The sequence below is a fragment of the Molothrus ater genome, chromosome W (assembly GCF_012460135.2).
Source record: "Molothrus ater isolate BHLD 08-10-18 breed brown headed cowbird chromosome W, BPBGC_Mater_1.1, whole genome shotgun sequence".
NCBI classification, from domain to species: domain Eukaryota; kingdom Metazoa; phylum Chordata; class Aves; order Passeriformes; family Icteridae; genus Molothrus; species Molothrus ater.
The window spans coordinates 11,184,106-11,200,323 of record NC_050510.2 but is presented as its reverse complement, the minus strand read 5'-3'; the positions used below and the strand labels follow the sequence as shown (position 1 = coordinate 11,200,323).

General features: G+C 41.8%; 1 protein-coding gene across 6 annotated transcripts in view; it reads left to right on the top strand.

The window, feature by feature from the left end:
* Window positions 1-16,218, top strand: part of LOC118701494 (spindlin-Z-like) — a 110,671-nt gene that overhangs the window by 858 nt on the left and 93,595 nt on the right. Inside the window, exon 1 of one of the 6 annotated variants that reach the window (XM_036406139.2) lies at window positions 10-82. The exons of 3 other annotated variants lie outside the window; for them this stretch is intronic. The gene's annotated coding sequence lies outside the window, so the exon portion shown is untranslated. Of the gene's footprint in view, window positions 1-9; window positions 83-415; window positions 440-474; window positions 638-16,218 lie in introns of those variants that run through there. 2 more of the 6 variants (XM_054517763.1, XM_036406138.2) reach the window with 2 other exon arrangements.

The following is a 16,218-nucleotide window of genomic DNA, read 5'->3' as shown; positions in this document are numbered from 1 at the left end:
CTATTGTACTGTGGGCTGGGGCCCGCTAAGGGGCTCCCAGCAGATAAGCCTCTCTGTCGATAGTGCACGTTGAGGGAGACAGGTATGTCTCTGACCTGTCATCTATTGGCTCCCCTCGTGAAAAAATGTGGTGAAGGGGATGTGAGGGTGGTGGCCGGGCTCGGCCGAGCCTCAGTAGCCAAAGGCTGGAGTTGTGAAAGTTGCTAACGCGTCGGGCTGGCAGCACTGGAGTTGCACACGCCACCGCTGCTGTCCGGGACACCCAGAGTGTGTGGACGTATGCTCGCGCTTTGCTCGCGCTTTTCTGGGTTCCTTTGTCTGCTGCTGTCGCCGCTTTCCCCTCCTCCCTCGATTCCCTCTCTCTCCTCCCTCCTCTCCTTTCTTTCCCCCTCCCTTCTTTCCCCTCTCTTCCAGACTCAAAACGCTGCTGCAGCTGCAGGTTTGTAAATACTGGACTAACACACACAACATGGCTGACGTTCGCCCTGTTCCTTCAACGGGCTCTCCTCTTTCTCCCTCTGTCTCCACTGCTTAGCCTTTTCTCCATTTAGTGTTTTGTTTCTTCTCATCCATCTCCCATTAAAAAAAAAAAAAAAGAATTCACCCTCCTTATTGCGCCCATGGCGGGATTTCAAGGGTAAGGATTGTCACTTTGGAGTCTTTCTCATTTCGTTTTGCCGTTTACAACAAAATCCAAACCTAAAATTAGAGGGGGTTTGGGAACCTAGCAAGGCCTGGAGGGAGGGCGAGAATTGGCTGAGCCCTGCTGAGAGAGGCTCGGTTGGAATGCGCGTATCTCTTTGGGGGGAGGGGGCTGATGCACTAAAGTGCTGGCAGAGATGAAATACTGTATTATGCTTGCAAAAATGATCTAGTAATTTCTTTCATTTTGGGATATAGCTCAGTATAAGGTATTAACTTGGCATAGTCTTATTAAAAAAAAACCTGAGCTACTTATGTTAGAATAGGTATTGTGTAGTGAAAAAACATAGCATAGGTTTTCTTGGCTTTCTCTGTATCTCCTTGTCAATATCTTAAATAGCTCACAGATCACAGGATATGAAACTGAAATTAACACTTGCCAGGTCTCTTTGTGTTGCTAGTTTTCTGTCACAGAATTATTTGCCCTTGTGATGACAACAGTATAAACAGAAGCGTGTTGGTTTTGTTCTTAATAGGAGCATTTTTTCTTAAAAAGGTAAAAGGCATGGCATTGTGAACTGAAGTGCGATACTGAACTACACAACAGCATATTTCTGACTTTTAACACAAGACAAATGTTCAGTTCAGCACCTACCGGCCTCATTTATTCAGAGTACTCTCTTCTGACTTCAAAGAAAATAACATATTTTATTGGGTGGTTGGGGTTTTTTAATGACATAAAGCTAAAATAACATTTTAATTTCTTGGGCATATGTAAAATGATCTGCTGGGGAACAGCATATCTAGGTTGTAAGGATGAGTACCCAAGGTGCAAAGGATGTGATGCTTTCTATTGCTTTCTAAATATGTGTTACTGTAACTCATAGTCAATGTTTAATTTTCAAAGATTATATTTAAAAACACAGTCTTTATTCAAAGTATGAACACATTGATAGCCATGGCTTCTATCAGAGCAGTGCCCTAAAGTAATGTCCTAACTTTTTGTTTTTGTTATTTTGCTTTAGAAGTTTCTACTGGAGGAGCACTGGTATAGCATAATCATAGTTCTTATTGAGTTAGAAGTAGTTACTGCATTTTAATGCTAGAATTAAGTATCATATAGTAAAACATTCTTTAATTTCTCTCCTGCTTTTTCCCTCCCCATTAACAAGTGTTGATTAACTGGAGAAGACTATAAATTATAGGATCGAGTTTACCACAATGTAAAACTTGAGTGGAGTAATCCAAATTGCATTTTGAAATATGTATTCAAGTCATGGCTCCCAAGCCAACTGTAATATTTCTAGATGGAAAAATCTGAGCAAAAGTCTGTAACTTGATATGTTGGTGAATTTGTGCAGCACTCAGTTACTCTAACTATCATTAACTAATCAAAATATTAGTTAACTAATTTTTATTTTATCTATGAACAGTGTAAAATGGGCCTGGCAATGCTAAAGTAATTTTCAAGTAATGATGAAATTATTTATTTGAATACTATACAGTACTTATTACTTTTTTTATGTGACAGTGGTTGGAATTAACTTTCTCTTTTAATCTAAAATGTGAATTTGGTGATGACATGCAGAAATGTAGGAGGTGAATTTATTTGACTATTTGAGAGGTTGAGGAGAATGTTTTCCTATTCTTTGACCATGTTGTAGCTGACAGTCCCCTTGTATTAACAGTGCCAGCTACTTTAATTGAAGTGCTTTGGATTCAGTCCCTGCAGTTCCATTTTCTGGGAGTGATCAGTGGTGTGATAACCTGGTTAGTCTTAATGTTCCTTTCTGGAGGTTTTGGCTTGTTTGATTTTGTGTCAGAGTTCTGGGGAGCCTATCTGTTTGGTCAAGTTTAAGACTGCTTGTATCTGCAGGTTTGGAAATGCTTTAGGATAAACGTGCACTAATAAAATATATTGTTAATGTTTAAGGTCACTGGTTGATCTCTCATCCTTCTGTTTTCAGAGTCTTCCTAGTGGTTCAGAGGTAGTCCTGAATACCAAGTTCCCTATGTAACTGTGTCTAGCCTATTAAGATGATAATTCCCTCTGAATGTGTACCTCAAAGGCTTTTTAATTCTATCCACTGTATTGCTTGGTGGGTTTTTTGTTTCCCCACATTACTATTAGGTCAGAACAAGTAATGAATATAGACAACATGGGTAACTATTCTGTTTTAAGATTACTATGATGACTAGGTTGTAAAGTATAACCTCACTTAGCAAACTGATGTCTACCACTGGTGCTGCTTCTTAAGGTGATATTGATTTGCCCAGATGTTGCCAGTCACTTCTAAAATGAAGAAGTAAGCTTGACATTTTCAGAAGTGTTCACTTGATGCCTTGGAGTAGCTATCTAGAACAGAGGCTAGACAAAGTTAAAAAAATAAAGTAGGTATCTATCAAAGGCCTTCAATAGATACACCTTGGGCAGTGCAAAAGCCTTGCAGAGACTACACCCAAGATGGGGTTTACTGTTGTTAGATATATACTGTTGTTAAATGCATACTGCTAGTGGATATTTAGTATTGAGACTCGACAAGGTAGAGGCCTTGTCAAGCCTCTAAAGGGGGAAATGATGCCTTAAGTCTTAGCTTTTATATTTTTCAGATCCTGTACTACATTAGTGTATAACTCTGAACTCCATATAGAGTGTTAGTAAGCTCTCTTCACATTTTGGTCAGACAAAACAATCCTTCCAGGCCTGAGAACAAAGGACACCCTCTGCCTCAGGCCCTGAAAAGTATAAAAAAAAGTGAATGGGGGGAAGCAAACCGGAGGTATAGGACTTCATTACCTGAAGCTATAATTGGACAACTAACCTCTGATATGCAAATAGACCAAACTTATATCTGTCTGAGAAACTCGTAACCATCGTCCATCTTGGATGTAGTCTCTGCGAGGCTTTTGCACTGCCCAAGGTGTATCTACTGAAGGCCTTTAATAAATACCTACTTTATTCTTTTAACTCTGTCTAGCCTCTGTTCTAGGTAGCCATTCTAACAGTAAATATCTAACAAGAGTAAATATCTACTTGATCTAAAGCATACTAAGCTGTGTTTATGCTTATTTCTGAAAAAAAGCCTTCACCTATCTACACCTTAAGTTGACTCCCTGTCCTGGTTTAGGGCAAATTTGTGAGAAAAACCTCCAAATTGGATGCCTCTAGAAAGCGAATCCAAGTGACCCCTCCCTCAACTGGTTTGGGAAAAAAGATTTCCTTGGCGAAAAGAGGAAAAAAACTTGTTTATTAAACTGGCAAAGCATTCACCAGCACAAAAAAAAAAAAAGAACAATATTAAACAATAAAACCTCTTGCCAATCTAAAGAGATGACAAACTCAGAGAGTCCCCTTCATGTGTTGTAGCTTGGCTCACTCAGTCTCTTATCAGTCCCTCCTGTGCCGGAAATGCCGTGGACCAGGCCTGGCCCGGTGGGCCACAGGCATGAGCTCTTAGTGCTCTTCTGGGTGTTCAGTCCAGAGCAGGTTTAAACAGTTTCAAGAAAAATAAAACCCACAGTCTAGGGAACTTCTCTGCCTCAGCTAGCTGAAAACTAACTAAAAGCAAAGGAGAGCTCTCTCTTGCTGTCTGTGCTGTAGACAACACATTCCAGAAGGATGCAGGGGAGCAAGTGCAGTTTCTGATAACAAACTTTGCGCTTCTTCTCTCCCCGCCTTTGCTCTTGGAAACAGTCTTAAAGGTGCAAAACTTATTTCTGGGCTAAACAGACAAATGGGGATACAAGCATCATAAAGTCACCCCAGGACACCCCCTTTCAAAAATATCAATTACATTTTTTTTTTCTGAACCTGTCTTAATCACATTTAAGTGTAAAAATGAACTTTACTAGATAATGACTTCTTACTCCAAGAAGCACAACTGAAAGACATATCAAATATCAGATTTCTAGTCTGATATGTGTTAAGATCAAATAATAATTTTCACAACGGTTTCCTAGTTTAGAATGTATTTTCTTTATTAAAAATTCTTCCCTAATATGTTCAAAAAAGGTAACTGCACTGTATAATTTCAAGCTTACTGTTGAGATTTTTAAATCTGAAATTTTCCAGCAGCATAGAAGAAAGCATGTTCTAGATTACTTCTCTTGTGACATTTTTTTAATTGGGTATAATTGGCCAGGTTGGGGTATGGGGGGAGATCAGAGTATGGCTTCAATGAGTGACCTCTGTGGGAGAAATTTGTGGACTGCCCTGTACTGGTTAGAGTTGGTTCTAGACAGCTCATCAGGAACCCCATTGCAGGTCATAGATGAGCCAATCAGTAAACTTTGTGGTGCCTCTGTGAAAATAAAGCAAGGAAGGGTGGTAAATGCTGAAAAAAAAAAAGGAAGAAAAGAAATAACAGCAGCAGAGAAGAAAGAGGAGACACAAGACCATGCTGGAAAAGGAAGAGAGCAGGAGCTCAAGTGGTAGTCTGAGCAGGAGCTGAGAGGCCTGACTCTAAAGGGACTGCTACCAGTACAGGAACCACCACACACTGACCCAAATTTCCTGAGCTGCCTCTTGCCCCATCAAAGAGACTTTTTTGTGTGGTGATGGGGTTGGAGACAGAACAGAGGGGAGATTTTGCAGAGGCAAGGGATGATGAAGTGGATTGAAAGCTGTCTGAATGGCTGGACCCAGAGAGTGGTGATCAGTAGCAAAGTCTAGTTGTAGGCCAGTAGCTAGTAGTGTAGCCCAGGGGTCAGTACTGGATCCAGTCCTTTTCAGCATCTTCATTAATGGTCAGGATGGATGGGGCAGAGTGTACCCTCAGCAAGGGAGGGAGTGACATACCAAAGGGTTGTGCTGCCACTCAGAGGGACCTGGGCAGGCTGGAGAAATGGGCTGACAAAAACCTCATGAAAATCACCAAAGGGAGGTGTCAAGTTCTGCCCCTGAGGAACAACTTCATGTACCAGTACATGCAGGGAGCCACCTATCTGAAAAGCAGCTTTGCAGAAAAGGACCTGGAGATCCTGGTGAGCACCAGGTTGAACATGAGTCAGCAATGTGCCCTTGTGGCAAAAAAGCCTGATGTTATGCTTGGCTGCATTAGGCAAAATATTGCCAGCAGGTCAAGGGAGGTGATCCTTCCCTTATATTAAGTACTGGTGAGGTCACACACAGTATACTCCTGGAAAAGCTGGCAGCCCCATGGCTTGGACAGGAGCACTCTTTGCTGGGTTAAGAACTGGCTGGATGGCTGGGCCCAGAGAGTGATGGTGAATGGTGCTGCACCAGTTGGCGGCAAGTCACCAGTGGTGTCCCTCAGGGGTCTGTGCTGGGACCAGTTCTGTTCAATATTTTTATTGACGACATGGATAAGGGTATTGAATCTTTCATTAGTAAATTTGAAGATGACACTAAGCTGGTAGCATGTGTCGATCTGTTGGGAGGTAGGAGGGTTCTGCAGAGTGACCTGGAATGGTTGGATGGATGGGTGGAATTCAATAAGATGAAGTTTAATAGGTCCAAGTGCTGAGTCCTGCATTTTGGCCACAATAACCCCCTGCAATGCTGTAGGCTGGAGATGGTGTGGCTGGACAGTGCCCAGGTGGAAAGGGACCTTGGGGGTACTTGTCGACAGCTGACTGAACATGAGCCAGCAGTGTGCTCTGGTGGCCAAGAAGGCCAATGGCATCTTGGCCTGTATCAGGAATAGTGTGGCCAGCAGGACCAGGGAGGTCATTCTTCCCCTGTACTCGGCACTGGTGAGGCTGCACCTTGAGTACTGTGTCCAGTTCTGGGCCCCTCAGTTTAGGAAGGATGTTGAGACGCTTGAGCATGTCCAGAGGAGGGCAATGAGATTGGTGAGCGGCTTGGAACACAAGCCCTATAAGGAATGACTGAGGGAGCTGGGTTTGTTTAGCTTGGAGAAAAGGAGACTCAGAGGTGACCTTATCACTCTCTACAACTTCCTGAAAGGTGGTTGTAGTCAGGTGGGGGTTGGTCTCTTTCTCCAGGCAGCAACTGACAGAATGAGAGGACACAGTCTTAAGCTGTGCCAAGGGAAATAAAGGTTGGATATTAGGAAAAAGTTTTTGACAGAATAAGGGATAAAGTTCTGGAATGGTCTGCCCGTGGAGGTGGTGGAGTCACCATCCCTGGATGTGTTTAAAAAAAGATTGGATGTGGCACTTGGTGCCATGGTCTAGTTGAGGTGTTAGGGCATGGGTTGGACTCGATGATCTTGAAGGTCTCTTCCAACCTAGTGATTGTGTGTGTGACTACCATGTCCAGTTCTGGGCTCCAGAGTACAGGAGAAATATGGACATACTGGACTGAGCCCAGTGAAGGGCAACTAAGATGATTAAGGGACTAGAACATCTCGTATCTGAAGAAAGACAGAGAGCTGGGAATGTTTAGCCTGAAGAAAAGAAGGCTCAGGTAGAATCCTACTATCTATAAATACCCGAAGAGAAGCTGTAATGAAGATGGAGCCAGACTCTTTCCAGTGGTACACAGGGACAGGACCAGAGGGAATAGGCACACAGTGAAACATAGGAGATTTCATCTGAGCATTAGAAAACACTTCTTTACTGTGAGGGTGTCTGAGCACTGGGACAGTGTTGGGGAAGATGAAACAGGAAAGCCTTATAAATATGATTGCCTGGCAAAAGATTTTGAGAATATAGAAACTAGAAGTGAGATTGAAATGAAAGCATGCTTTGAGATAACTTAGTTACTGAACAACTGGAAAGCAATGGTGTGGCTGGCTGAAGGCAATCCCCTTTTGATGAAACAATACCCTCTGCTTGCAGACAGGTCCAAGGGTCAGAGCAGACCCTACTAGCTTAGCAGAAGGGGTCCAAAGAGTAGTTTTAAGGGTTTAAAATGTAACACAGTATGGTAATGTAATGATTCTTATAGGCTGTATGTAAATGCTATAGGGTTTGTATATTGTACTGGATTAGTTAGTGAGAATTAGAATATTCAACACAGAAGAAGATTTATTGTATTGTAACAGGAACTTCACTCTCTTACGCTCTTACTCTCTTACCCTCTCATCCTCTCTCTCTCTCTCTCTCTCATCCTCTTTACCACTCTCTTCTCTCGGGCCTGCTCTGAGCTGTGGCTGGCAGCTCCAAGCAGGGCCCCTGCACCCACGCCCTTTGCAATAAACCGCAAGTTCCACGACCTGGCTTCAGAGATCTCTTGTCTCCATCCGTCCCGACTGTCCTACCCCCTGACGCTCCTACAGGACAGGTTACCCAGAGAGATGGTGGAGTCCTTGTCCTTGGAAATATTCTAAATCTGTCTGGACATGGTACTAGACAACTGGCTCTAGGTGGCCCTGCTTGAGCAGGGGGGTTGAACCAGATCACCTCCAGATGTCCCTTCCAACATCAACCATTCTGTTATTTTGTGATTTCTGAGGGAGAATGAGCATGGCTTTTTGTTTGTTTCACTAACAGAACTGGTAATTAGAAGTTTTTAATTGACAACAAATTAAATTGTTCGAAATTCCCCAAAAATCAGTAAACTTTTTTGCTCATAACACATTCATGTTAAGTTTTCCTGTTATCCTTTTTCAAATACTGTGTCAAACATAACTAAAATTCAGCACAGTTCTTAGGTCTCTGGTATGCTTAGATAATGGCCATCATCATACCAATGAACATTTTTTTTTAGTTCTTCTGTATATCATTGTCATCGTTGAGTCAGAAACAGAAATGAAGGCAACACAACTCCATGCATTTTCAGAAGGCATAAAAACTCCTTTATTACAAAACTTCACATTTTTATAAGCAACATCGTTTACCCAGAACTTGATTGGTTCTTAATAACACCTGTCACCCAATTGGTTAATTAGGAACAACACCATCTTTCCATAAACATCACGTGGAACACATGTTCACAAACACCAGCTGCAGAGACTTAAGAATTGTTTCTCATTCTGTTCTCTGAGCTTCTCACAGCTTTCCCTGAACGATGCCTGGGAAACTATCTGTTTCTCTCTGAGAACGTCCACATATCTGTAACTTATCTGGTCTTCAATTTGAATTGTAAAATGTTTGGAGAGTAAACTGTCTTTAAATTTTCTAGGAATTGTACAAATAATGAAAATAAGGCTTGGAAAATGTAGGTTGTCTAACACATCTTGTACTCAAAAGACAGCTACATCTGTATGATTTGGGATGGTTATTTGTCTATCCTGTTCCTTAATCTCCTGTATATTGGGCAGTCATAAGATCTCTATCTTAATGTTGAAAGAAGACACAAGGTTTCATTAATGGTTGATTTGCCATCAGTGGAGTGGCAGTTATAGGATATCTGCTCTGTCAAAATATCCACTGACAGGAGTGTCTTCAAAAAACAGCTTAAGAGAAAATTCTGTCTCTTGCGTGGTACAAATACTTTTAAAAAATCTGACTCTTAAATGCTTTTGGAGTTTGAGAATACACAGGTGTTTGATGTATTTGGAAATTGGAAATCAGAAATCATTAAGTACTTATTGCTTGACATTTTGTGAGTAGCGGGACCATTCACAAAAGCTGCCCTCAGGTCCCATAGGGTCATCTCTACTAAGGAAAAGGCTTTTTCTAGAAGGGACTCAAGATAGAAATCTCTCTTGGTCCATTGACTGCTGAGGGCACCTCAGGTGACTACTGGCTTATTTTTATTGCTAGTATTTGTGAATGAAATCTCTTTTGATCTTCTATGTGTGTCCTCTGTCCCCCCCATTTTATAAGTATAAACATACTTTATTGTTAGGTGTCAACCATAAGACAGAGCAAGCAACCTCTCTTCTGGTTTATGTGCTGTCCTAATGACACTGAAATCGGCCAGAATAAATTAACACAATTTGAAGCATTAGAAAGCAGGCATTCTTTATGTAGAAAACACAGAGGATCTCTCCTTATTCTGTGTGTTCAATGAGACTTTACAACAAGGTATTTATCCATCATCATCATACATATTCATTACAGCATATCTCCTATCTGATACATAAACATCACTTCCTTAGAACTAATTTGCATGCATCTGCCTCCTACTGGAAGTCCTTTTATGGTCCTGGAGGGTCATCAAAAGGGGTCTCTGGTGGTTGTATTCACTGAATGCTTTGATATTAAAGGTGACCTTTCCTTGAACTTTTTCTTTGGGCATGTGCTGTTGCTTCTTGTTACGTAACTTGCAAAAAAACTTACTGTAGGCCTCTTTACCCATTTCTCCACTGGTTCCAGCTATGTTTCTCATCCTGTGTGCATACCTTTACATCCTTTTATCTTTTTTTGCCAGTTAGTCATTAAGCTCTGTTCAGCAACTTCAGGGAAACTGAAAATTTCTATTCTCTATGTTATTTATCACTAACAATTCACTTGTTTAAAGTTGGGGGGAAGGAGGGATTGACTGACTCCTACCCTCAGTTATAGCAGTGTTGGCTTGTATAGAGAGGATGATGAGGCAAATTTAATTCATATGACTAGAGATGTAGCTGTCAATGTTGGATTAAAAGTATATTTTAAAATGGTAATGACTTGGGACAGGATTCTTTGCTGTGAATGAACATCCTGGTTGTCAGTCATGCTGAGGCCTCTAACCACAATTCTGGGAGACTATGTTTGGGTGAGGGTAGAGCAAGTTTAAATATGAAGCAAGGATGTGGTGGGAAAAAATAGGAAGAACAGGAGCAAGTTTTGTGGGTCAAAACAAAAACAGGGAGATCACTTGCCAATTAACTGCCATGAGCAAAACAGACTTGGGGAATTTAATCACCAGAGGAGTGAGGTTTTGAAAAAGCTTAATTATTGCCAAGTCATTCATATATATATATATATATATATATATATATATATATATATATAATTCAAATATTGGGAAACAGAATCAAAACAAACATTAAAAGACTTATGGAGAACACACTTAGGAAAACACTTTTCCTTCCCTTTTTCCTGGCCTCTGCTTTACTCCAAACTCTTCCCCTTGCCCCTTATGTCTGCAGGTTGCACTCAGTCCCTTCAGTGATGCAGTGTGTGTATGTCTAAGTTGTTATGGTCAGCATATAGCAGCTTCTCTGCTGCTCATTCCTTGTCACTTTTTCTGTTCTGGCATGGGTTCTCTGCAGACTGCAGTTCCTTCAGGAATGTTTGCTCTGCTATGAAGCTCTTTCTGTTCTGACCTTGGTGTTTCCTCTGTTGTTTTTCACTTATTTTTGTTCCCTTCTCCCATTTTTAAATGTTTCCACAGAGGTGCTGCCAGCTTTGATGTTTGGTTTAGCTTTGGCCTGTGATGGATTTGTTGCTGAGCAGGCTGGAACCAGCTGTGGCAGGTGCAGGGTAGTCCTTAACTTCTTGCCACATACACCCAATGAACTATGAAAGGCAGAGGGAGGTGTCTGTTCTTGTGTGTGCTCTATTTATCCATAGGATAGACTTCCAGAAAGCCTTACCTGTATATAAGGGGAGGGATACCCTGCTTTCTGAGATCCTAACTTTTTCCCTTTCTGTGAGTTTTTTTGTTTGTTATTGCCAATATATATATTTATGCAAAATCTCAGGAAATCCAGGATATAATTAAGTGTTTATGTTGTTGAATCAAGTTCAGGTCAGACATAAGGCTTTCTGCAAAATTTTTTCAAGCTAAGAGGAGGAGGATCTGTCTCTTGTCCCTGTCAAAAGTTCTCACTCTAAAGTCCTATCTTGGTGAATGTACTTTTCCATTTCTTTTCCATTTGTGCTACATGTGCAATAAATAAAATAATTTAGAAGCAAGATTTTTTAATAAAAATTATTATCAAAGTAAGAAATTAATACACATTTTTTGTAGAACAAACAAGGTATACTAGGGGGAAAAAAGATTCCAAGATGGTCTTCATTCTTAGAGTCTTGGCTTCCTTCTTGCCATATTTTTTCACCTCCCTACTAATACAGGACAAGAAGAACTAAATGTTTGAGGCATATATTTTGCTTGTCTGTAGAGGCAATTCCTCAAAGTCTATTCACAGATAGTCCTTCCAGTTATATAATCTTTTGAAGTACAATAACATAGTAACATTACCTTCTTTCTCTGCTGAATTCTCACATCTGTAAATTATTCTAGGTGTTGGTAAGTGCTACCAAATACTGGTCCAGTTCATAAGGGGAGTGTTGTTTTCCCAGGATGCTAGGTTTTTTGTGTTCTGAAAAAACATTCTAGCAAGAGGGGATAAGCATAGAATACAGTGTGAATTCTTGAGCTACAGGTTGGTTTTGACAGCTCAGTTAAAAGGAATTTAAACCAGTTTTGCTAATTTCTGAAGAAAACCTGTTCATATACTTACAAACTTATGCAGGTGTTCTCTGAAAGTACATTTTTTCATAGCCCAATATACAACTTTTCACCAAATAACTTTAATAACTTTAAATGTTTATTCTTCCTCTTAAATACTTCCTTAAGATCTTCTGGTTATCATTTATTTTCATGGGTATGCAAATATGCATTAGTTTCAGAGCCAGTTCTTAGTGCATTTTTTCCTCCACTTCTTAAAACACCAGCAGTATCATGATCACTGTTCTCTGTTTTTTCCTCCCTTTCTGGGAAGGGTTGTCAGTTTTGCAACTTTATTTCCCCACATTCCTTTATTTTTTCTTTTTTAATTATGCAGGATGTTACTTGTTTTCCATGAAAAATCCGAAAGACCTGTATATAAATAGAAAATAACATACAGTGCTATGATGCGGAGGAGTAATCTTTTGTGTGTGTGTGTAAAAACCAAACTCACAACACACCAGTAGAGTAAGTAGTTTAAGTTCTCATTTGCCCTTGTTGATGATTTCAGTGTTAATTACAATATTTAAATTATCAGTATTACAGGGCTATGATTTCTTTTCTATAGCTGTGCTACTCTTCTACAAGCAACACTTCACTTTAAAGAACTGTTTTTCACTGACCTTTCAAATTTATAAATGTATAGAATATTTAGCAGGGCTACTCTCAAGGAGTTTTTCTCCCAGTCAGTGCTCACGTCTGGGATTGTCCTGACCCAGATGCAACACCTTGCACTTGGATTTGTTGAACTTCATGAGGTTCTCATGGGCCCAATTCTCAGGTTTGACCAGGTCCCTCTGGCTGGCATCCCTTCCTTCTCTCGTGTCAGCTGCACTGTTCAGTTTGGTGTTATCTGCAAACTTGCTGAGGGTGCACTCGATCCCACTATGTCATTGATAAAGATATTAAAGAGCATAGGTCCCAAGACAGAGCCCTGAGGGACACCACTCATCACTGGCCTCCACCTGAACATAGAGCCATTGACCACAAGTCTCTGGCTGTGTCCATCCAGAGGATTCCTTATCCGCTGAATAGTCCATACATCAAATCCATGTCTCTCCAATTTGGAGATAATGATGTCATGTGGGACCATATCAATCCAAACCGAAATAAAACTATCTATGCGGAGGTGGGGATGGAGGGGGGAGGGAGGAGAAGGAGAGACAAAAGGATAGAAAGGGTAACAATAAAAAGGAATAGGGCCTAAAGGCCCAACAGCATTTAAGTTTAACAGCACTTTAACAGTATTTAACTTAAACTATAACTTAACTTAAACAATTTAGCAAAGGATTCATATAGGATTTAGTATACCACAACAGTAATTTACTTAGAGGCCTAACTTAGAAATCTAAAGTACTTAAGAATCTAGGAGAGCAGCATTTCTCCCACATTTGATATAGCATATGCGCACCTGCATGAACACATAAAGAGTCTGCACAATGTACCTGTGAAAAATTCCCCTCAAAGGTAGTGAAATACTCACTTCAGATGCCTTTGCATCTTCGCAATTGGTGAAGGGTTGAGCCTTGAGGAATGGGGGTATCAGCCCAGGATCTGTTGTCATTTGATAGTCCTCAAGTATAGCAAACTTGAGAGTTTGCTGGCTCTGAGAGGCTCCACTCAGAGGGAGGTTGCTGGTTGCAGCTGCCGTGGTCCAGGAGAGCTCAAAAGATCTCAGTTTGGACTGCTGTTTATAGGCTCGCAGGAGAGTGGGCTTTGGTCATAACAGTGTTTCATCCTGGCCACACTTCAGGTCGGAAACTATCTTTGAAAGTGTGAGAACAAAAATATCATTCCACTTGACTTGTTATTCAGGCAAAAAAATTTTCCAAGGCTGTTCATTAAAAAAAGAGCAGGAGCTCATAAGCCAGCACTAGTTCCTGGAAGCAGTGTTTCTGATAAACTCAAGAGGAGCTGAGCCCAGGTGCTGTTCATCAAGCCCAAGGCCTAACAAACATTTCTGAGATCATAGTGCAGCCTGGGGGAGGTGAGGGATGCACCACAACGAGTAAGGACAAAACACTTGCATTCTACTACTTGAAGTTCACTTGCATCTACCTATGGTGGGTTGACCTTGACTGGCTGCCAGGTACCTACTAAGCCATTCTGTTACTCCCCCTTGTCAACAGGATGGGGAGAAAGTAAGATGAAAAACTCATGGGGTGAGATAAAGGCATTTTATTGAAGAAAAGCAAAGGCTATGCATAGGAGCAAAAAGTTTTATTTTCTACTTTCTATCAGCAGACAATGTCCAGCAACTTCCTAGGAAGTCCTCTCTAATTTGATATCCTTCTATTATAAGGTCACCTACCTAGTGGATGAAGGGAAGGTGGTGGATGTAGGTTTTCTTGGATTTTAGTAAGGCTTTTGATACTGTCCCTCACAGCATCCTTTTGGACAAGTTGTCCGACTGTGAGATGAGCAGGTTTGTGGTGCGCTGGGTGAAGAACTGGCTGAAGGGCAGAGCCCAAAGGGTTGTAGTTAGTGGGGCTACATCAGGCTAGTGACTGTTCACTAGCAGTGTTCCTCAGGGCTCAATTCTAGGGCCAGTTCTGTTCAATATTTTGATCAGTGATCTGGAGGCAGGAGTTGAATGCACCATCAGCAAGTCTGCAGAGGATACCAAACTGGGAGGTGCTGCTGACTCTCTTGAGGGCCAAGAGGCCTTGCAGAGGTGTATATATATAGATTGGAGCATTAGGCGGTCATTAATGGCATGAAAATTAGCAAGAACAAATGCTGGATTCTGCACAAGGGACAAGTATAAATTGGGAGAGGAGTGGCTGGAGAACATGCTTGCTGGAAAGGATTTGAGGGTGCTAACTGACAACAGGCTCAACATAACTCAGTAGTGTTCCCTGGCAGCCAAGAGGGCAAAATGTGTTCCAGGGTACATCAAACACAGCATAACCAGCTGGTCAAAAGAGGTGATTATCCTTCTGTATTTAGCATTGGTACAGCCTCACCTTGAGTACTGTGTGTAGTTCTGGGCCCCACAAAATGCTGGAGTTAGCAGAACTGCCACCCTGGACTTCTGGAGGGCAGACTTTTGCCTGTTTAGGGGACTGGTTGAGAGAGTTCCTTGGGAGGCAGTCCTGAAGGGCAAAGGATTCTAGGAAGGCTGGATGGGTTTTAAGAAAGAAATCTTAAAGGAGCAGTACCAGGCCATTTCCATGCTGAAAGAAAAGCCAGCACAGAAGACAACTGGTGTGGCAGAACAGAGCTTTAGCTCAAACTCAGGGAGAAAAAGAGTTTATCAGCTCTGGAAAAAGGGGCAGGCAGCTCAGGACTACAAGGATGTCATGAGCTCATGCAGGAATAAAATTAGAAGGGCCAAAAAGCCCAGCTAGAAATTAATCTGGCCACTGCTGTAAAAGACAACAAAAAGTGTTTCTACAAATACATCAGCAACAAAAGCGGGGAGAAGAAGAATTTCCATCCTTTTTTGGATGAGGGGGGAAACATAATAAGAAAGGATGAGGAAAAGGCTGAGGTACTGAATGTCTTCTTTGCCTCAATCTTTAGTACGACCAGTTGTCCTCAGGGTACCCAGCCTCCTGAGCTGGAAGACAGAGATGGGGAGCAGAATAAAGCCCCCATAATCCAGGAGGGAATGGTCAGTGACCTGCAGTGCCACTTAGACCTCCACAAGTCAATGGGGGTAGATGAGATTCACTCAAGGGTACTGAGGGAGCTGGCTGAAGTGCTTACCAAGCCACTTTCAATCATTTACCAGCAGCCCTGGTCAACCAGGGAGGTCCCAGGTGACTGGAAATTAGCAAATGTGACACCTATCTATAAGAAGGGTCAAAAGGGGGATCTGGGGAACAACAGGCCTGTCAGCCTGACCTCTGTGCCGGGGAAGGGCATGGAGCAGATCATCTTGAATACCATCATGTGATACATACAGGACAATCAGGGGATCAGGGCCAGCCAGCATGGGTTTATGAAAGGCAGGACCTGCTTGACAAACCTGATCTCCTTCTATGACAAAGTCACCTGCTTAGTAGATGACAGAAAAGCTGTAGATATTGTCCACCTAGACTTCACTAAAGCCTTTGCCACCATTTCCCACAGCATTTTCCTGGAGAAATTGGCTTCCCATGGCTTGGACAGGTGAACTCTTCGCTGGGTAAAAATCTGGCTGGATGGCCAGGCCCAGAGAGTGGTGGTGAATGGAGTTACAACCAGCTGGCAGTCAGTCATGAGTGGTGTTCCCCAGGGCTCAGTATTGGGGACAGTGCTATTTAACTTCTTAATTGATGACCTGGTGTCATTGTTTAGGGCATCAAGGCTGGTAAAGGGTATGGAGGACAAGTCCTCAC